This window comes from Alosa sapidissima, chromosome 15, assembly GCF_018492685.1.
Source record: "Alosa sapidissima isolate fAloSap1 chromosome 15, fAloSap1.pri, whole genome shotgun sequence".
Taxonomy (NCBI): Eukaryota; Metazoa; Chordata; class Actinopteri; order Clupeiformes; family Clupeidae; genus Alosa; species Alosa sapidissima.
Genome location: NC_055971.1, coordinates 19355528 through 19377222, shown reverse-complemented (window position 1 = coordinate 19377222; position 21695 = coordinate 19355528). Strand labels below are relative to the sequence as shown.

General features: G+C 40.4%; 1 protein-coding gene across 11 annotated transcripts in view; it reads left to right on the top strand.

The window, feature by feature from the left end:
* Window positions 1–8317: 8317 nt before the first annotated feature.
* Window positions 8318–21695, top strand: part of gramd1bb (GRAM domain containing 1Bb) — a 133303-nt gene continuing 119925 nt past the window's right edge. For 6 of the 11 annotated variants that reach the window (XM_042062913.1, XM_042062912.1, XM_042062911.1 and 3 more), the window contains exon 1: window positions 8319–8414. The gene's annotated coding sequence lies outside the window, so the exon portion shown is untranslated. Of the gene's footprint in view, window positions 8415–21695 lie in introns of all 11 variants that reach the window. The other 5 variants (XM_042062906.1, XM_042062910.1, XM_042062905.1 and 2 more) reach the window with 1 other exon arrangement.

Sequence of the window (21695 nt, the reverse complement as noted above, 5' to 3'; positions counted from 1 at the left end):
CGTCTGTTTTTGGTTTTGTTATTGTTTCATTTTGGGGTCAATATGGTTGAAATGCAAAAGAAATAAAGAAAAAGCTATATTTGTTTTTCAACGTGGACAGTAATATCCATTTCTCTGTGCTCTTTGACACCTCACTTTTCCCACCGTGAGGAAAACGAATGAGAAGTACTTGTGAAATATTGATGAGTATTCTGTCTTATCCCCAGAGTAAAGTCTTCTTGTGTGTGTGTGTGAGTGTGTGTGTGTGTGTGTGTGTGTGTGTGTGTGTGTGTGTGTGTGTTCCTACTGTATAATAAAGCTATTGCCATAGAGCGAGACTGAAACAGATAAATCAGTCTGCCACAGGCAATCATCTGTCCACAAGCTTTATCGTACTGAAAGAATTTATCGTGCTGATTCATTCGTTAATGACGAGATTTGTATTGAGTTACACCACCGCTGTGCAAACGTGAACAAATTGATTTGTTAATTTATTCTGCCACTAATAATGCATTCTTCATATGTTCAGGTCTCATTAACTGAGTTAAAAAAAACAATGCCTCAGTTATTAGTTTGAAAGTCAGTTGGATGTCGTTTAAAGACGTTTTGTAATCCCAAAGTAATATCATGATGTACAGAATGACTCACAGAATGGTTTCCCAGAGAACATTTATTCGAGCAAAAGACTGATTGGCTTAATCTCCTGTACCTCATATTAATTTGACATTTGTTCCTGTATTTGACTGAGTCATGCACGCATGTCCTTGTTCTTGTTTGTGCAATAAACAGGAACTACACGATAAACCATAAGAATGAGTCTAAACAAAGCACCAGCTAGACACCCTAACTGGGCTCATTCATAGAGTCTATTATGACAGTCATTCAGGAAGGCATCACTTTTAATTCACCTAGGTGACAAGATCTATGCATGTTTTACCTACCTTCTTCTCACCCTTAATGTGTCAACTTATCAAACACAAGAGACACTAAAACTGTTCAAGCAAATCAAATCCTTAATCTCTCCTCTGATATAAGAAGACAGAATTACACTCTAGACTTGTATTCTGTACTTGATGTACGTACACTTACACACATGCAAGAATTTTAATTGGACACATTTACTGTAATCTCCCAAAGACGGAATTTTCATTGAATGGATATATGCACAGATTAATATGCTTCAGGGAGATTTGTTGAATCACTGGACCAGCAGAGAATATAGCATCTCATGTGCAAATGTGCCAGTGAATTATTACAGACTTTATCACAGAAATGATGATAACTGTTTTTCATGATCAGCTGTCTTCAAAAATTAGACAATGAACAACACTTGGACTGTTACTACAGTAATATTTGCCAAAAACACAATATGATTTATGCAACTCATTATTTAGCCTAACATTTTTGAAGCAATTTTATTTTTGTCAATGCCAAGTTCAATTTTTAATCAGCTCCTCAGTTCTCAAAAAACTTTACATGAAAATATTCACCACATTAGCTGGACCCCCTGCAGTTAATCAAAAAAAATAAATGTTCAGTTTCAGAGATCTGTATGCTAGTATTGGCAGCCACACTTGCCTAATAAATATACGGTAGATCCATTCTTTAATTATCCCTATGGTATGCTATTTTCTTGCGATATTTATAGTATACTAGCTCTGTCTTTGATGCAACCTTCTCTGTCGCTGCAGAGTCTCTGCTCGTATGATCTGCCACCATAGGCAGCAGTGGGTTATTAATAGCTCTGCCAGGCCATGGTGGATGCTGGGTAATTTGCGGGAGGAAGAGGAGTGAGAGTGAAGAGAGAGAGAGAGAGAGAGAGAGACCCCTCCCTTCCTCTCCTCCTCACCTCGAAACCATCCACCATTGTAGTTTTCCTCTCCCTCTCATTCCCTCTAACCAGCCCCCTTCCTTCTGTCTGATTGCCCACCACCCTTCCACTTGGGTTCTGATGTGCCCGGCTTACTCAAGGGTGTCCGCGCAGGAGGAATCTAGCTGTCTCTAGAGCTGAAATGTTATGTGTGGGTTCACTCACAGCTAGGGGTTCACCAAGTGCGGGGGACAAGGGAATAAAGATGTTGTGGTGTTCTGGATCCAAGGTATACACAACAACAGCAAACCATGTACTGGTGAAGCACATAGCCAGTGTATTGCTATTCACAAATTAAATGTGGTGGCCCTTACACCAGGGAGCAGCAGTGTGTCATTGTGGAAAAGCATGACATAATAAGCATAAAAAAAAGAAAAACAGTCCCATTGTGGAGGGCTGGGTGTCACCTCTTGGGTTAACATACAGACAGTTGTGTCATCAGAAAGCGCAGAGAGGGGAATGTGCTTGGTCAACAAGGGCTCGTTGGCCAATCAGGAGTCAGGGCTGGTGTAAGCGTGCTCGGGGTCTGCCCTCTGTACAGGTCACTGGGGGGGTACCACTCTGCCCAAGATGATCACATGGACATCGAGACCTACACCTTAACACGTGATTAACTGTGTCATCTATACGGCTGCTTGTTGCATATTAATCCTTGGTCAACAGATCATTTGTTCAATAGAGTGATCACTACCATTACCTACTCCAAAATAGCAAAATGCTAATTTAACCAGATGATGGAATAATGCTTATTTAACCATGATGGAATAATATAAATAAGGGACATACATATTTATAATAGGGCTGTCAAAATAACTGATTAATTTCGATGAATTAATTTGAGAAAAAATAACTGTTAAAAAAAATTAGTGCAGATTAATCGATTCTGTATGACCTTTGACCCCGAGTTCTAGTCAGTAAAAATTAGACTGTAAAATGAAGGAGAGAGAAGAAAATGTGCTGCCTGGATCATTGATTAGAACATTTACTTTTAAAAAACGGCCTGGTGGTGTTGATAGAAATAAAGTGTTGAAAATAAAGTCCTCTGTAATGTCTGCAGCAAGAAATGTGCTCTATATACATCAATGCAAAGAAATAAGTGTTGACATTGAGGGGAGTGTTAATTTATTTTCATTGTGTCCCCTAGGTCATATCTGTGGCCTGAAATGCCTTGCTTGAAAAATAGCACTTTTGAATTTATTTCCTCAGCATATTAGGTCATATCATACATTATTATGCCAATTATTTGAAGAGTGAAAATAATAGAGATAAAAGAGATAAAAGAGTTTTTGAAGTTAATGTCACAAATGCTGATTATTCAATGATTCATTTGAATTTAAATATTTAAAATACTTTCACAGCAAAAATTATATTTGCGATTAATTTAGATTAATTAATCACAGAGTATGTAATTAATTCGATTAATTGTTTTAATCGATTGACAGCCCTAATTTATACATTAACATACAATACGTTGCATTAAAGTTACAAGACATAAAACATTTATTTGTTCATGTAGCTCATTAAAATCTGTGCAATAGTGGACCTACAAATCCCAACACCTGACGGAACCAAATGATCTTGGTATCTGTCTGATTGCTCCCTCCTAGGATAAGTGCACCTTCCCTGACAGGAAGTAAAATTTGGCTTAGAGAGGGTGTTGAGTGTCCACCAGGGTGACCTTTGCCCTCTGTGTGGTTTGAACTTGACTAGGACAAGAGTATTCAAGTTAGTGGTCGTGGTCGTGGTTGTCTGGTCTTTCTCAGGCTTTTTCTTATTGGTCATGCTCAGGTTGCCAAAGCAATTGCAACAGTTGAAATCGAATAGAAGATTGTTGATGAATAAAACATTTTTGAAGCAATCTGACAACATTGAAATTCCTTGGACAACAAAAACTGCATCAACCAACAATTACAAAGCGCATCAACCAGCAAATACAAAGTGTATCAACCAACAAATACATGGCTTCAACAAGCTCTAGTCGAACATACAATCCTATTCTCAGCCAATACCAATACTGTAGCAGAATCTGATAAAACAAAACAAAACGTTCTAAAAGCCCTAACAACGTTGTTGATGCAAGAATTTGGTTTGTTGACCTGTTTAAAAACAGAAAAAAAGAATGTTTGATATGTATGAAGAAAAAATGGAAAAAGGCAGGTTTATAGATACTTTATAAATCCTCAACAAACTTGGCATCATCTCGATACCTTTTGTCAGCATGGAATTAATCTAGGACTCCAGATATCATTAAAACAAAACAGTTTGAATGTCATCATGACAGTAATTTCAAGGCAATTGCCTTCAATTCAGTCAGCTTGGGATGCATCCAGAATAGTAAATGACAGTTATAAATGAGACAGTTAGGTATTCACTAGCCTATTGTTCACATGGCAAACTCTACAAATTAGGGCAATGTTTTCAGAAACCAATAATTTCCTAAGCACTAAGACCTGCACATCACATCCCGGTTGTTTGTGTAACATTTAGCAATTAACTCAGATGAGCGAGATGTGAGACCATTTCAATCTCTCTGCAAATGTCCCTCGCCTACTTAGGATGTATATTACCTCTCAATGAAACCACAAATGGCTAATTTACCCATTTTTAATGTTAATTCATTTGCTGTGGAAGGTGTAGATTGTCAAGCTCAGGGAGAGGAGGCAAATGATCTGGGACACTCATCTGGATATAAGTGCTTCTCTGAATAAGCCCTGTACATTTAAACAGGCAGTAGGAGTCGACTGTGGTTGAAATACTTTTGTTATATCACGGTCAGCGTGACTCTTAAAATGACCAAAATGATTGTATGTCACCACGCTCTGACCTGCCAAGGTGACGAATTTCTTGGCCTTTCACAAATTAAAGTCTTACTGTACCCAAGGTGGTCTTTCGTTAGCCTTTATCTAGTGTACAGGAAAATGTGTGTGGATCTGAATGCAGACTTCAGTTGTACTTGTCAAATATGTAGCACTTGTGTCTTGATCATTTCAATTGGAATCTTTGGAAAAGAGTTAAAGCTTCCAAGACGCAGAGTGCATTGTGCTTAAGAGTGCTTAAGAGGAGCATTCGCATGCAGTATAAGTCATGAAGAAGTGTGATATACCCTAGGCATAGCCCCTATGGAGTTATTACGTTAATTAGCCTAGACTGACGCTGCTCCAAGCATCACACAAAGAAGTGTTGCAGCACTCCTCACTCATTAGGTTGGGCTACACATAGTCACAGTGACTTTTGAAGCAAATTACAAAGGAAGTGGGCTGGGTTGCGGTAAGATTCGATTAATTGGGCCCCTTTCAGTCTTCACCTTTGACCTGTGAAGGCATGCCATTACCGACTCATTAACTGTTCTCGCTTTAGCTGATGGGGATCGATTAGTGGATGCACAGAGTTTTGAAACTCCTTGATGAAGTCACCATGGCAACAGCACAATCTAGAAGCTGAAGACTGAATGCTTTGTACTGTAAACACAAGCAACTGTAATCCTTAGTGTATGCTGTGAAGTATGTAATTCAATCCACATCTTCTTTTCCAAGTAGTGTTGATTTGATTGCTGTAGTGTCACCTTTAATTAGTTTTTCTGGAGTTGCACTTCAATGCCAAGTAAAGTAGCGAAAGACACCCAATCGCATGTGTATTTTGTTCAGCAGAGTGTTCCACTTCATAGTTTCCGATGGAAAAGTCACCCTTCTCAAACGTGTATTTTCGCATAAGCCGAAGCAGATCAAGGCGGTCTTTCCGTAATTGTAGATTCATAACAAAGAGTGTTTTGTGTTTGTCATTACCTCCTCCGCTTAGGAAACCTAATGACTATAAAACCAGAACTCATAATCCAACCAACCTTGGAGTGGGAGTTGAGGCATTTTCTGCGCCATTAAGTTTATGACTCGACAGGATAAGTTTAAGTATTAACTGCATAACTGCATACTCTCACTCTCACTTTCGTTCTCTGTCTCCTACTCTCTTTCTCTGTTTCTTTTTCTCTGTCCTTTTCTCTCATTGCACATGCAAGATGGTAATATATAATACTTCCTTCGAGGCAGTGTCTAATTATACTGCAGTTTGAATAATTCTCTATGCTGCTGTTGATGCCATGAATCATGAGATGGTCCAGAGTGATGAAACCTATTGAATAAGTCAGTGATCAGTTGCTCAGGGCGGTTTTGTGATTATGTGGAGCCAGTGAAGTAGCAAAACAATCCTCTTCTGGGAATTCCTGTGGGAAGGGCTGACAGCAAAGTGAAGTGTGTTCTCAACTTAGTGAAAGTAAGGGAGGATTTGACTAAATAAGGGGATTTGGTGAAATGATTTTAAAGCCTAATCATTGTCAACAGTTAACAATTGCCTTCAAAGCAACTATTTGGCATTAGTTGTGCCATCCATGTGTAAAAACTGACTGAGACGCTGTTGGTGTAAGCATCAAGACGCTGGTGTAAGCATCAACTGACTGAGACGCTGTTGGTGTAAGCATCAAAAATAGATACTTGTCATTGCCATGGCAATTTAATTTAAATACCTCCTTGCCCTTCCTTGAGTATTTATTTTTTCAATGCCAAAAATCCATTAAACAGAAAACAGATGATCTTGTGAAAAAAAATAATGCACCGTACACACTGAGCAATCTGCAGAATGTTTGGGGCAGGCAAATGCAAGCACAAACTCAAAAAGAGCTGAATGTATGGGTCTGACGTATATGGATGCTGTGAGGCAAAACCTTTGCTCAAAAGATCTCAGTGCGCAGCAGATAAATTCACTCATAGCTTGTGGGAGAAAAATCTGTTTTCCCCTTCCTCTTGTGCTGAGACAGGCACTATTAATAATAATAAAAAAAAATGGCTTCATGGTCAAGCCCAGGGGGGAGTAACTCACATAGGAGCAGCCCTGGTGTAAACCAGCCTTTTGCACCGACACAGCAGTGCTGGAGTAAGCAAAGATTATGCAGGCGTTGATTGTAAACATCTTCAGTATTGTAGCATTGCAGCCAGACCAAGGAGATTAACTTACATTGTTATTTACAATTAGGGAGTGAAACAAGCATTATATGATTGCTGGAATGGTCACTGTATCTTCTGATAATAATTTCTCATTTGATGACCATAATGTCACTTCATGTCGCTTGCTTCTCACACACACACATCTCCTTCTTACTCTGAGCCATATTTGTTTCTCTATTCTCGCTCAACAAGGCACCACTTGGAATGAAAACACTGCAGTATTCTGGTTCTGCATCTCTCCAATAGGGATGCTGGCTCTCTAATGTGTTGCATTATTGAAGACAAAAACACATACTAAAATACTGTGGACCACCTGTTTACTCACACTCACCGACATATACGCCAAAAAAACACACCCCCCCCCACGTCTAGTGTCTCTCTCTCATACACACACACACACACACACACACACACACACACACACACACTGTGTCTATCCAAGTGTCTGTGTGGAGGTCCTACCCGGTGCTGGGGGCCCTCTGTGATGGATGATGAGCAACCGTCTGCTGTCACACTCGCGATGCCACCTCAGAATAATGATGCATCAGAAAGTAATAATGCCAGATATCAAGAACAATGAGTGTGGATTTTTAAATAAATAAATGCTTAGTAAATAATGCTTCAAGTATTTCTTTAATCACTCAGTGATTAATTATTATAAATAGACTGTAGTGTTTGTTGTTTATGACTCATGGATATAGCCGAGCTACTCTTGTGGGGTCGTGTCTATTTTTAAAAGAGCTGTGCTTTTATGAATTGCACTGAGAAGCCTTGTGATTACTCAACTACCAGGGGATCGGTGCAGAGCCGACGAGGTGCACTATGGTGCCGTGACCGTGGCTTAGACACGCTCCAAACACACATGGGGAGCAGAGGAGGCTGGCAGCTACCGAGAGAGCACCGAGGGAGGAGGAAGGGTGGAAGAGAGAGAGACCGGCAGAGGCAGAGAGAGAAAGAGGGCTGGAGGTAGAGTGGGAGTGTGTGTGTGTGTGTGTGTGTGTGTGGAGGGAGAGAGAGTCATCTGAAAGAGAGAGAGAGAGAAAGCGAGAGAGAGAGAGGGGGAGGGTGGCTGGAGTTAGAGAGTGGGTGTGTGTGTGTGTAGAGAGGGAAAGAGAGAGAGAGCGAGTCATCTGAATGCCTTTCTGGGGAGCACAGGAGTACGATAGATTGCTGCTGAGGAAAAGAGAGCAAGAGGGAGAGAGAGAGAAAGTGGGAGGTGCGTTGCTTCAGCATCTTGTAGGGATTTGAGACGGATCCAGCACGAGGATTCCCCTCAGTAAGTGGCTGCGTGCTTTAGTGTGTTGGAGACGAGCAGAGAGGCTGACAGGGACGGGAAGGAACAGAGAAAGGAAAAGAAAGGAGAGATAGAGAGAGGAAGAGGAGAAGGAGAGACAGAGAGAGGAAGAGGAGAAGGAGAGACAGAGTGAGAAAGAAGGGAGAGAGACAGGGGCACAGAGGTGGACTTGCTCCCACTTTGAGTGGATCCCAACTGCCTGACAGATGGTATGGCAAAGTGATTCTTTACTCTCGCCCATAGCCTCTAGCATCCTCCCCTCCAGGGTCCCTGGCTCAAGGTAATGGAGTCTTTCCATCTCTTACATATTCCCATGTGTTACATGAGACTGTGTTCTCTTTGTTATGCTTGAGCTTTCTTGCGCTTCTTGTTTGTGCTTTTATGTGGATGTGCACGTGTGATTGATTCGTATCTGTGTGTGTGTGTGTGTGTGTGTTTGTGTGTGTGTGTGTGTGTGTGTCTGTGTGTGTGTGTGTGTGTGTGTGTCTGTGTGTGTCTGTCTGCGTATCATGTGTGTCTGTGTGTGCATATGTTTGTGAGGTTTTGCCTGTGTGTCTGTATGAGTGTATGAGCTCGTAGGCATTGAGTTAATGATCATAAGTTAACGAGTTCACACTGTAGAGAAGGCTGAGTGTAGGTTTGTTATCAGAAGCATTTCTATCAGATGTTTTGGTGGAAAGAGACAAAACAGCCATAGGAAACTGTTGGTGCTACTCAAGCCGTTTGTTGTGCCAGTTTTGCTGGTAGTCTGACAGTGCTGTGCTGGTTCTCTCATGACTACACACAAGCTGTTGTGGTGATGTGCTATCAGTGCCATGTTTGTTATGTAATACTGAGGGCTGTGGGCTCTAGTGGCCAGGGGGAACCATCCGGTGCCCAACCACCTGACCTGGCGTCTTCATCCATCCACCTGCACCTTTTATTGCCCATTAGCAGTGAATGAGCACAACACTGTCTACAACACTGTCTGTGCCCCACTCATAGCACTTCAAAGGAGCATTAGAATAGGAGGTCCTTGTCACTTGTGTGCACCTAGAGACACACTCACCCACACACACACACGCACAGCCGTATAGGCACAAACACATGAGTGCACACACACACACACACACACACGCACATACAACAACACACACACACACACATATGCAAACCAACACACAAATATACACTGTACATGTATGTGCTTACCACTCTTATACATACACACACACACACACACACACACACACACACACATACAGGGGTTGTGGTCTTGGTCTTCATTCTTAGAAACTGTCTCTCCCTGCTGCTCTCATGGCCATGTCTGTCTGACAGCAGACAGTACAGAGCTTGTAAGTTCAGGGAGACATCTCTCAGCCCTGAGTCATATACTGAGCAAGTAAAAGTGAAAGCCCTGTTGAGCTTTGTAGTAACACAATGACAGCTGTCATGTGGGTCAGTTATGTGTTCACTGTTTTGCATTTGGCCAAGCCTCATACTGTGACGTTTTATAAATTGGACGGAGGTAACAGTAGGCAGAAGAGTAGGGATTGATGTGGTGGCCAGGTTTATCATGGAAGTTAAGAAATGTGCTTTTTGCGAAAAAAATATTGTATGGCCAAGGGTTTACTTTCTATATTTAAGTTTTGTGTTATTGCGTAAAGTTCTGAAATGGTTCTCCAGGTTTGCTCTTTCCAGGCACATATTTATTTATGCAGTATGAAGACACATGAGCTAATAAGCACATCAGACAGTCCCTGTACAGTATCTTCACCTCCCAGTCGTACCACCACCAGTCCTAACTTGTCGCTTTCGCAAAGACTTCATTCATTCTTGCCATACATTGTCTCACTCATTCACTTTTGTCAGGGGATAAAAATGTTAACACAAAGATACAACGTTCAAAAAAGTAATTGTCTTTAAAATAGTAGAATAATAAGATAATAATATAAAATAATCCCACCTTCTGGCAGGTGCAGGACAAATAAACTTGCTCCAGTGAAAACATGTAGAGGATAAGAAGACCCAGCAGGGTCAAAATATTGCCTATCCTCTTACATTAAATATGGGAGTTTAAAGCAGTGTTGTGGACATTACATCTTTTCACAACACAAAGATACAATCATTTCCACTTGACCATAAGACAAAAACACTTATCCAAGCTAATCACGTTCCATCCATGTGTTACAGGTAGAGGGGTGCCCTGTAGAGTGACTGAGATTTATATGCTGGCTTAGAAAGACTTTTGGTGTATGATTAATCCATGCTGTTTTTCCATTCAGCCATTTTAATCAGGGAAAGAATGTGGATTTGCTTGGCATTTTCATGACTTAGTTTGGACACAGGTCACAAGGAAATCACCAGTGCGTTCAATCAAATGACTGATGCTTACTTATGCCAAACAACTTACGATACACAAGCCCATACTAAATATTTGTGATAAAGTCTACCCAATTGGTATGATTTGCCCTTTGAAGATGTGTTTAGTTCAGCAATGACTGTGGAATAGCAAAGAGATATGCGTGACCTTTTTCGTCAACAAGTTTGCAATGTTGATAGAATGCACTGTTATTTGACAAAAGAACACTGAAATCGAGTGCAACTGAGTGCGATGTTCTTCATGGTTTATGGTTTACTTAAGTAAACTTTCACAAACAGGGAACAAATCGCAATTCAGTTGTGGTTAATCAGAGAAAATCGCAGAGGCTGTGCAGAGACAATGACTGACAGCAGATCCAACTGACTGCAGGTCAAATAAGGGCCACTCCATGGGCCCTATTTTAAATCATGAGCTAAGTGAAAAGTCTGAAGTCTGACTACTGCTAATTTAATAACAAGGCAAAATCTAATAGCTAATTTATCAATACACTCCCACATGCCACACACAATCGCTTTAGTTAAGAACTTTGACTGAATTTGCACTTTGCTCATCGTTTCAAATTAGGGCCCAGTGTCATTCCACTTAGACAACACACATGTATAATTTTTCTTCATCCACTTGTTTGGTTCAGTAACTTTCCCCCAACCACATTGGAATATGAATACAATCATAAAACTGCCAGCTGAGATTAACACTGGCCAAATTCAACACACTGCTTTATCACTGTAGCACATTCATTTGCACAGGCGCAGACATGCGTTGACACCAGTTGAAGGTGACGGGTGTTAGCTTCCCCAGCAGGATAAGAGAGAGTATGGGGCAGAGGCGAGCCTGTTAGGGATACTGAAGCGTAAGAGCAGAGCAAGATGGTTTCAAATGATGCGTGAACAAGGAAATGTTACAAGGAAACCGTATGCTAATATGACTGGAGATACACTCAGATTTGCTTTGTAGAAAACATCAAGTGCTCCACAGTTCACAGTTCATTTACCAGACAGTCATTCGGTCTCAGTTGCTGTGACATATGATTTGGCTGGCAAAAATGTCTGACCTTTCCTTAGACAAAGAATGCCAAGGCGTTTACGTGGTCACAAAAGACTCATTTCAGGCTTCGAATACAACACTAAGAGCCGTTCAAATTCACTGTCTTGTCTCTCTATCTCTCTCTCTCTCTCTCTCTCTCTCTCTCTCTCTATATATATATATATATATATATATATATATATATATATATATATATATACTGTATATATATATATTATGTCCATCTATCCATCTATCTATCTACTATCAATAATTTCATTGAATGTCATCTAGGACCCCAAGGTAAACTGACTGACTTGTGGAAAATGACCCCTAATCTCTCTCTCTCTCTCTCTCTCTCTCTCTCTCTATCACTCACTCTCTCTTTGCCAGTAAAGGTGTGTAATGTTTTCCTTCTCCTGTCATGCTCCTGTGGGCATAAGTCAGAATTGACCCTATAAAACCTGCCATTTGTTTTCACTTCCATCCAGCATCTAACACGCTGACAACACAGAGCTGGCACTGCATCACTTGGTTTTTGATGTGTACTTACTGTATTGAGGTCTGGTTCCGTTGGCAAGTTTTAGGTGAGCATGTTATGCCTGGCTTGTTTCAGGAAGTCCCTACGTCACGGAACAGGCATTTGCAAACATTGTTTTATGCTGTGCAAGATTTTACACTTTTCCAGTATCTTAGGTCACCATATGTTTTGCAGCAGTAGCAATGCATTACTTGAATAATATCCAGTTACTATAAAGTAAATTACAGTAAGCAGTTAGGCCTAATGTGTCATGATTGGATTTCCCCACAATTTATGTGTGTTACTGGTCCAGTATATCAAGTAAATGATGGCATCTTTCAGAAACCCTTTCCAAACAGTAGATGAGTCTCACTGTTGATAGTGCCATACTGTAAATGCCTCTGGAATGGCAGTGTATTCCACCACTGCAGTTCTGCCGTCATTTCTTTCCTTGTGTCTGTGCCTGTGTGGGAATCTGGCACTGCTACATCCTGTCCAACGCCAGCACTGGCCAAACACAACTCATTTATCGTCAGTTTTTAGCACAGAGTGTCAAATGCTGGCGGTTAACATATTTCACCCTGTGTAGGTGAAATACTATTAAGGTTAAAGACAGCCTGATCTGTCTCATTATGACATGGCTGCATGGGAGAGGAAACCATTGAAAGCTAACTACTATGTAATTATAGTGCAGACAGTTTCCTGTTTGTCTCTCTTCTCTTTCCCTCCCTCCCCATGTTTCCTGCTATTATTCCATATGCTACCTCTTCTGTTGAACTCTCTTCTTCTTCTCTTGTCCTGTGCATGATTTCTCCATCTCCTGCTCCTCCTCCACTTTCCACATACTCTTTATGACTGTCTGGCATTATCCTGGACCCTGCTGTGCAGAAAGACAAAAGCTCATTTACATCTTATTGTGTGGGGTGTGTCCCAACCAGCTTCCCGTAGCTCTCTGCCTAGTCTCACATCTAGACCTGTCAGTGAAGTGTGCGAAACTTCAGACGGTTCCTGACAGCATGTCTCTTCTCTGACGTGGAAAGTTGCATAATGGCACCATTGCTTTTGTGGAGGAGACAAGGCGGCGTACAACATATTCCTGCTTTCTCCTTTCTCTTAAAAACACAGAATGACCTTTGCGTCATGGCAGTGTATCAGTCACCCTGGAAAGAACATGTTCCAGCTGTACCAGGAGGCTTACAGACGCTTCTGTTTGTAAATGTCATACACATTGTGAGATTTAAGTGAAGGAAAAGCAGTGCTGGTGTTGTTAATCCTGCCACAGTGGCCCCATCAGAGCTTTGAAATGGGTTGTGTTTTTTGTTTTATTTTTCCACAAATGTCATATTACGAGTATGAGTGTTGCCACTGTACTTTGAGGCCTCACTCTTTCAAAGGCCACCAGAGTGGTTAATTTCATTGCTCTGATGCCCTTTGGATTGCTGTGGTCCTCATAAAGACAATCACTTTTTGTCAACCCTTTCTTTACACTTATGGAGGTAAAAATACTTTAGTTTGTCTGCAGAGACCTTCTACATGGTAACACAGATGAATAATGCTATTTTATTTTAGCCTTGTTATTGGCTTAAAAGAGTGATTTACTTTCATAGAAAAGTTGCCCCAAAGCCTAACCTATATGCTATCATGTCGTTTTGGTCCCAAACGAAAAGTTGCACTCATTAACATCCAAAAATAGACCCCTAGCTTGTTGCTAGAGTGGAGTTTTCCATGTGATGAGATGAGTGGTGAGTTTCCCCAACCCACCACTCATCTACATTTCCCATTTCACTTTGACCAAGAAACTAATAGCAGACTTCAAATTGAAGTCCTCAATACGAGTTAATTGAAGAAAATCACAGAGAGTGCCGATAGATTCATTTGAAATGAGTCAACTGCTACCTCAGCTTGTGTCTTGAGCACACTTGAGTACATTGAATGTACAATATGATGTTTTGTTATATCAAGCAGCAAACTGTGACTTAGACTAATTGTTTCAAGACAGACAGTTCTACCAGAAAGACTCAGTAAACAGAATAGAATCAGTTAACCATTTAATTAGTAAAGGAACAGCTTGGATACAAGCATGATAAAGAGTCCTGAATAGGTAACAGTCTTTGGCGTAAGCCCCGTCTCGGATCCGTCCAGCGATGAGCGTATCTCGTCTCCTGCCGATGGATGAAGGCAGGGGCGGGGAGCCTAGCCCCCCCCCCCCCCCCCACGACGAAACGGGGACCAACTGGTGGCGGTGGCTGAAGGAAGATGATGCGGTAGGCAAGCCATGCCCGATGGACGTGGAATGCAGGCAGTGGTGGCTGGAGGGGAGGTGGAGGGAACGTCAAAGTCGGTGTACGTGAGAAGCAGAAGTGTTAGGTGGAACAGATTTAAAGAGCCAACTGAATTCCTATAGGCTAGCGCCGATTGAATGAGTGAATGATCAGATTGCAGGGCTTTCCCGAAAAGTAGGCAAAGCTAAGATTGGCTCCATGAAAGCATGGGAGGAGTAAAAGGCTACGCTACGAGTCTTCCTAGTAGAACTTTCGCTGAAGCTATCATTTCTGTCACACGTATCTCTCTATTTAAATTTGCATGATGTGATGATTTTTTTAGTATGAATATTTGATTGCGATTGTTATCAGATTAAAAGGAGTACATGGAATGGATATTTCAATAGTGAGTGTTCCACTTGTGACTAAAGTAAACCTACAGTAGAATAGCTCATATGCTTATACATCACTCCAACCTAAGGTGATTGAAATAGAAAGCATAACAAGTCTCATTGCAGCATGATGATATTGTCATGTTGTTTCCAGCATAGCCTCATGCCAACAACTTCGACAAAGATATTAAAAAAACATTTTGTTGACTGTCAAATAAAACAGGAGGGTTGAGCTGACCCAGTCCTTGACAGCTCCCAGCTCATAGAACTGTCTGGCAGTGCCTCGCAATGGCGCCTTGACAGGCACATCAAGTCTGGCTGATGGTGCTAGACTCAGTCATGCACAGTGAATATTTGTCACTCTCTTGAATTTGGAGTCAGTAAACAATGCATTCTATCTTCATAGTGTAAAAAGCCAGTTTAGCCTGTGAGTCTGTGAATTGAACTGATAACTGATTATGGAGGCTGAGAAAGAGAGAGAGAGAGCAAGAGAGAGTATGTGTGTGTGAGAGAGAGAGAGAGAGAGAGAGAGAGCAAGAGAGAGAGATCCCTTTTTTGCATTTATTCTCTGTCCCCCCTGCTGTGAACATCTGTCTGCTAGCAATTTGATCACACTAACAAAGCCAGCCTTGCTCGCTGCAGGAGAAGCAATGGAATTCTACCTAGAATTCTAGAAATGATACCGGTCCCTGGTCCTTTTTTCTCCAGCATTCAAATCATCTGCTATTTCACCCACTATCTCAGTTACACCCAGATATGTGAAAATATGTAGAGGTGGTCCTGCTTGAATTTCATATTGTAGTCACAACTGTTATTACCATAATAAAGACTGAACAATAAATTAAGAGCAGTGGTTTAAAAACCAGCCACTACAATGCCTTTCACTGGTAATACATTGTATTGCAGCAGTTATTGCCTATGTTAATAAACTACCACAACTCCTGAATTTAATGGAGTCACCATAATATGGGAGTCATGTTTGACGTAGCGTGGGTCAAACCAGAAGGGTTAGCGTGGGTCAAACCAGAAGCTGCCCAAACCAGAAGGGTTTTTTTCATGAGTCATGAGTAGTTATTATTTGTGTGTGTGTGTGTGTGTGTGTGTGTGTGTGTGTGTGTGTGTGTCTGTGGTATATGTGTGTACTCAGGATGCACTTTGCTTATTTCTTTGGGTCAGACAGACTGTCAGAGGAAAAATCCTTTTTGCTTCTTTCCTCAAGAGTCTTACTCAAATTGTGCAATTAGAGCTCCTTGGTGAGAGCCTCTTATCTGGACCCACTCAATAATTGGATCCAGGTCTCATGAATAACAATAATGGCTATGACACCCTACCACCCCGCTGATACACCGGCCACGGTACTAATACTAGACGTGTGTATGGAGAACCAGCCCAAACATCTGAGGCATTCGCTACTTCAATAACAAAGACTCCGGCATGGAATTACTAACGGCATACCTGGGATGGCTGTTGAAATGATTTTGTTTGGATGTCTCTTTGAATTGATGTCTGGACATATAATTTGTAAATTCCATCTGTGATGTGCACTTAGGAACATTGAAGAGTGTCAAGCTCTCAGGCTGGTGGATGGTTAACAGTCACAAACACAGACGAGGACAACAGAGCACAGTACTTCCCCCAGTTATGCAGTTTTAACTTGTATTATGTCTGGCCTTATACATTGCCCTTAATGGAAGTAAACATGTATCAATGAATATGAAAAGCCAAATTAGTCTACATTACAGTAATTTGCAAAATGATACTAAAATATTAATAATGTTTTTGGCAGTGTTTAACTGTGTTTACATGCTGTGTTCACAGCAGTTTAGTGCTGTGTTAGGTTATACTGTATGTTGACAACCTTTTATTTTATAGTGCATTTTTCTCTCTCTGAATTTGTTTTGCTGCAGAGTTTTCTTTTTTTATGTTTTTGCAAAAGTGTTAGCTTGGAGCTTAAGTAAACATTGATGCTCATTTATTTGGTAGATCTCATATCTCATCTCTCATCCACCCGCTGTGTTTAGAAGTCTCTTACAAGTGTGGCCAGTCTCTCATCATTACTGCAGGATCAAACTATCCAAGCTTCGTCCAATTTTAGCTACCAAGGTTGTCATGGTGACAAGTCCCATTAGAGGGTATTCCAGTCCTTTACCTTTGGTTTACCCTGTCATTAACTCAGTTCCCTTTTCCGTCCCTGAGCACAGAGCCAAGGAAACAGTCCCATAGTGACCTGCTGTTCAGCCACTGGCCCCTAGGTCACTACCAGTGACCGGAACTGTGTTCAGTGATCCTCCTTTTGTCTGTTGTCTAGCTTAGGAAATGGTTCTTAAGAGCTCTACTGGGAGTGGTCAAGGGAGAGGGGCAAGTTTCCACTTGGAAAGAGAGAGAGAGAGAGAGAGAGTGTGTGTGTGTGTGTGTGTGTGTGAGAGAGAGAGAGAGAGAGAGAGAGTGTGTGTGTGTGTGAGAGAGAGAGAGAGAGAGAGAGAGAGAGAGAAAGAGAGAGAGAGAGACAGACAGGCAGACAGAGAGAGATTTTTAAAATTGTACTTTATTGCAATATACACCACAAGACTTCAATCAATCAATATGAACAAAATGTTTAAACAGGGTTTTAGGGTTTTATTTATCTGTAGTTTGGTATGTCTTGCAAGTGTGTAGTGTTAAAGTGCACAACAAGAAAGAGGGGGAAAATCCAACCCTCTCTAGATTGAATAACCATTGTTATTATTGTTTGCTGAGAAACTCATGTGCTAGCAGATACAGCATAATGAACATTGGGGAGTATGAATGAATTTTACAGACTAGCTCTTCTTTAAAAACACATGAGACATTCTGAGAATACAAATGGGAATGGGTATAGCTATTAGAGTATGTGATGGGATTGTGGTTATAAAACTATTGGTGCAACACCATGATGACCCCCTCTGAAACGCCTCAAACTCCCTTGTACATAAAAAAAAAACTCCTGTCAGAATATGCATTCAAGAGACTTTGCTGCAGAGTCTTTTCCACCTGTTAATTAATTGAATTTTGGCCTGACATAACATGAGCATCTATGCTAGGCTAGTGCAGTTAGCAATACATTAGCTATATGAAAGTACAGTTTGTTTATACAACTAAAATTACGCTAAACTAATCTCATCTCATTCTGAGGTCTCATTCTGCCTAACAAGCAGCCACTCAATACATTCTTCTGGTGTTAAGTAAGAAAAAACATGGTGTTGAATAAGATCCAGTTCAACAGCCATGTCTTGATTTCTCTGTGCGAGCATAATAAATTAAGAATTAGTCCTAATTACCCTGCTTAACATTTAAAATTTTGTCTAATTTCTTCTAATGTCATGATGTTCCCACTGTAACTGCAGTAGGTCTAACCATGCCCATTCAGCGTTGGTTGAAAGAACATGGTCATTTTACGGCTTGCAACGCATTGATAGACTACATTTTTCCAAAATCCAAAGACAAAGTCAGTTATTCTATTTTTGATTAAATTAATCCCCAGGAACTCTTCACCTGAGAAAGTAAAAACAACGGAAACATTTTGCTTTGTCACCCCTCCCTCTTTCACACATTCAGCTAAATAATAATCCCTTTGAGATCAATGAGATGTAACTCCCACACATCACTGCTCTCACTGAAGCATAGGGGATGATAATTGCTTGTGTTGAAAAATTAAGTCAGCTGCCTTTTTGAAATAGCAACTTCATTGTCTATGACATCATTGTGAAAGGCGAAGGAAAGTAGTTTTCTTGATTGAAATTAAATGACTGTGGAATATGATGATGTAATGTATGAAATCCACAGATATGCTTCATAAAGGCCTTGCATGTCTATTATATTTGACTTAGACACTGGATATTCATTATCAAAGCCTTCATTAATGCTTCTTTGCATATAGGACACCGTTTTAATTGCCAGGTCTTGAAAACTGTGGAAAAAAGATAAAGGTTATTTCTTCTGACAGGCTTATGACACCCCAGTAACCCTCGTATCATCTTTCACACTTTGTTCAAAGTGTTTGCTTAAAGAGACTGGCAGCATACAACACATACACACATGCATACAGACACCCACATACAGTTTTAATCAGGCAACCTCTTACTAGAAGGAGTAATTTCACTGAATAGGGTTTGAGTTTGATGTTTGTCTTTTAAAAATAGCTTTGATAGGAGTCCAATTAAGAGTTGCTTTCCAAACATCGCAGGACTCTTTTGCTCCTGTTCTAAACATCAGCTGTGATGAAACAGTGGTAATACTTTATATTACAGATTGGTAATACGTGGGTAGTGTCATGATAATAAGTAGGTAATATGGTAACAATACAACACAACTCATAACATAGAGAAGTAACATAATAACAAGAAAACATAGTAACAAGAAATAAGTTAATAGTTTCAAAGTTGATTCTAAATAATCATAACTTTGTCATGTAGTTTAAATGGAAATACTGTATAAAAATTAAATCATGTATACAGATTAAATTACAGATTAAAATCTGTATACAGATTAAACTATATATTTCACTGAGTACTGGTGTGCAATTAAAGTGGTCCAATAAAACAACTTCTCTCAGTACTGGCCCTATTTGGCTCAGACTTCCCACTGCTGACTAACCTTGGCCATCACTGCGCCCGCTGATTGGCCAATGTTCATGCCCGAACCAAACTTTGCCACCTTCAGGCAGATTTATGTGCAGAGGACAGCAGGCCTGTCCTGGTGGCAACCAATTAGTGCTGTAAATGCCTCCGCTCTGCCAATGTGTTTAGCTTGATGGCCCATTAAAGGGACACCCTGGCTACCATCTGTACCCCCCACCATACACACACACGCGCGCACACACACACACACACACACACACACACTGTGACAGAGGGCTCTGTCCCAGTTCACAAACGGCACCTGTAGCACTCATTCATACCACAACAGCACCTGTAGCTCACACACGCATTTTGACCGGTGTTATACGGTAACTGGCTTTCATGTTAACTGGCTGGACTGTTTACTTTGCCTCTGGAGTTAACGTAACCGCCCCCTTCTTTTGCAGATGTGTTCAGCTGATGATTTAGCCTCCAATACCTGGCCGCAGATTCGTTTGTTTAACTGAAGTTCAAATAGACATAAAGCTTTATAACACGATGTGTCGGCGTTGGAAGTGTCAGGTTGTCTGTAGTAGGCTAGGCTACATGCGCTGGACCATGAATATGCCACCAAATAAATAAAAATAAATAAACTCCACGTGGGTCTCGAACCACTACTAAATTAAACTACTTGCATGATAACCTGACTTAACCTGCTTGCGCCACTAACCAGGCTGACACTTCCCAGCGAAATTGGCCATACTTATTATAGGCCTACAAATAAAAGAGGTCACCTAGTATGTTATTGTGTTTGTAGCAGGCTAACACAGTGGATCATGGTAACTGGCTACTGTTCTATCTTGCTACATTGCCCAAGCCATTTAGACCTTCAAAGTATAGCCTATAGGCTTAATGGTTTTTACGTTTCACTGACTGCTGGTCAGGCTGCCCGCGGCCACCTAGTCTATCTTCAGCCTAAATTGAGGAAGCATTGCTGGTCTAAAAATGTATAAATTTAAAAAACTGTGAATGGCGAGGATTGAACTTGTAGGCTAGTCTAAAAAAACATTGTCAATGTATCAACCTGTTGAGCCACATGCAACTTATCACTTGATAAGAAATAAATTATTAAAATATATGTAAACCCAATACATCTCAAACCTATGTTAACATGTCAAAACACGAACGTAAATAGCCTAGGCCTACGTGTATCTTGTGATATTTGATATTACATATCTTTTGTCATATGTAAAATTTGGTGTAAAATGAAGACATAGACATATTGTGTAAATGTTGGGCAGAGGTGCAATGATTCTGATATTTATGTGTAGTGTGATAAAGAATGTGTGTTTTATCCTGTGCATTTATGAGATTGTAACCTGAGTAACATTGATTAACTAGAAAATGCAATTCCAGGGAATTACCATTGCATGTAAATGCAAAAAAGCTGCTGTGTATAACATTATATTATGATTCAGGTATGATTAAAGGTATGAATGGTTGACAAATATGATTCACAGGTATAAATGTTCCATATAGTTAGTGAGTATAGTCCTCACACAACAATATATTTCTCTGAATGTCTCAGTGTAGATCTCAGATAAGTCTCAGTATGGTTAAATGGTATGTGCACAGATATGTTGAAATATGGTCACATGTTTGTAAGAATGTATGTTAGTAGGTATGTTGCTAGCAACATTGTCAGAGATGTATGGTTGACAGGTGTGCACACAGACACACATAATGTCATACACGGTCATCACCACTGGTCTGGTCTGGTCTGGAACCTAAAAGGCAAAAGCAAACAAGTTTAACAGTTATACCAAAACAAGGAATGTCTGCAATTGTACAATTGTTCAATACAACTAAGGTATTTAAGTGAAGTTGTTACATTACATTAGGCTGACACATTATAACCTAACGACTAACATGGTAAACAGTTTAAGCTTTTTAAACAATTCTCTCAACAATTCTAGGACAATTAAAAAAAAGGTAGAGTAGGCCTACAATACAATTGTTGCACCATCAATCTACTGGTAGTTAAATACTAGCCTATAATATTAAATTGCAAACAAAGCAGAATTCTGTGTTTTATTATTTTCAGTTTTAGTATAGGTGATAGCTAATCATATATTTTTTTAAATATAAAACGTAAACAGCTTAGAAAACTTTGCAGGCTTTTCTGTGGTTGCTGTTGATAATCATATGAGTAAGGACGGATCATTCTGATACTAAGTATCTTGATAACCAACTGCTATAATTTAAACAGCTTGCTAGGTCTGTCAGCCACATTTTTTCCTACAGATTACAATGTACTACAACTGGAAAGTTTGATTCACGTGCCAGGCTACACTTTAATTTATAGACCAGAACAATGCAGAAATGAGTAGGCCAAGTAAACACTGTAGCCTATGTTGACAACACAAACA